Source organism: Poeciliopsis prolifica, unplaced genomic scaffold (genome assembly GCF_027474105.1).
Source record: "Poeciliopsis prolifica strain line A6 unplaced genomic scaffold, Auburn_PproV2 SCAFFOLD001, whole genome shotgun sequence".
In the NCBI taxonomy this organism is placed as follows: domain Eukaryota; kingdom Metazoa; phylum Chordata; class Actinopteri; order Cyprinodontiformes; family Poeciliidae; genus Poeciliopsis; species Poeciliopsis prolifica.
Window position 1 is genome coordinate 16,532,324 of NW_026562376.1, and position 1,819 is coordinate 16,534,142.

Genomic DNA, 1,819 nt, shown 5'->3' on the forward strand with positions numbered 1-1,819 from the left:
CTAAAAAACATTTCCTCTTTGACGGAGAACAAAAAAAAAAAAAAAAGACGTGAAGTACGCAATGACTTTTGACCTGAAAAATTAAGCTGTTGGTGATCAAGGACGTATGAGGAGCTTAAAAAAAATAGGGCAGCCAGAGAGACTGGCTGAGAAAAAACACATTAATTTTTTTATCTTTTTTTTTCACTGAGAGCAGAGCTAAGGAATGCAAAGAGGAATCTGGAGAGAGATAACGAAGAGAGGAAAGTGGATGGTACTGTACTGTACTGTGTGAGCTTGTGGTTGTGCAACTATTCGTGTCTGGTTTTTTGAATCCTGCATGATTCTTGCTATTTAAAATTATCATCAAAAAGTGCCATTTTGGTTCTGAACAGAAAAATGTAATATCAAACCTTCTTGTAGGACACGCACCGTTATGAAAAATAATTTACATGCTACAATTTTCCTTTGGTTTTGTTAGTTTTTTTCTTCTCACTTGAATGTTTCAAATGAAATTGTACATCAGGTAAACATAAAAGAAAATACAAAAGAACAGTTTGGATTTTGATATTGATTGCATCCAGTAAGGATAAATTAAATCTAAATCAGCCTGGTTCTATGTGTAAAAAAAGAACTTCAACAGAATCTCTCAAAAATCACAAAGTAGGCTAAAAAATATATAAAAAACAAACAAACAAACATGTCATATGTGTGATATGAAAGAACGCAAAAACAGTGACTACAAAGTCATTGACCTCTGTCTGTCTGGAGAGAGTCAGAAATCAATTTCAAATCATTTGGGAGTCCAACAAACCAGAACAAGAGTCATTATGTGGCCAACCCAGACAAGAGGTCACAAAAGAATCCAGGACAATGTCTAAAGCACTGCAGGCCTCATTTCTGTACGTTGAGTAACATACAACAACAGCATTAAAAAATAGGAAAGATATTTGGCCATAATGAGATCCATGGAAGAGTTCCACAGCCAGAACCACTGCTGATCAAAAAGAACCAAAATATTTTTCCCACCTTTACCAAAAGAGATCTACATCACCAACAACACCGTGGGTGAAATACTCTGTGGACGGGCAAGACAACAGTTAGTATGGTGTGAGACTCTTTATATCTTGAGCATAACTAATACAGAGCAAGAACATCATCCCAAAGGTCAAACATTGTTGTGGTAGATTGATGTTCTGGATCTGCTTTGCTGCTTCAGTACCTGGACGACTTGATGTCATTGATGGAACCATGAATTCTGCTTGCCTCTACGAAATCCTCAACGTGAACGTGTGGCCACCATGCAAGTACTCTCATGTTACCTAAGCAGCACAAAGCACACTGACACATCTACCTCTGAATGGCTGAAAGGATTTTGGAGTGGCCTAGTTAAAGTCTGGACTCAACTCAGCCGCTTATTTTTGAAAGCATAAACATTTCTTTAATAAAAAAAAAAGGCCTGAACTGGCAGTTTGGGCAAACTTTTCGTGACATTTGATGTTAGAACCAGTCATTAAGTTCAGTAAAATTACTCTTAACTTGGGATTTGGTAGCTTTGGCTACCTTTTTCTCCTATCAAATTAAAGTGTCATTTTTCGTCTGATGTAATATTTTTTGATGATCTTTGCACATAATATTTTCGACATTTAAAAATATTTGCTTGAGCTTGCTTCAAGTTGTCAAAAACTGATAACAGTGGTTCCCATTTCCAGTCTGCAAAGGGGAATTTATTTCATTGTCCATATTGTAGCCTTTAATGAAAAGCATTTGCTCAAGTAGCAACAAAGACAACAAATGAACGACTGTAAGCTTTCACTGTATGAAATCAGTCCCAAAAACA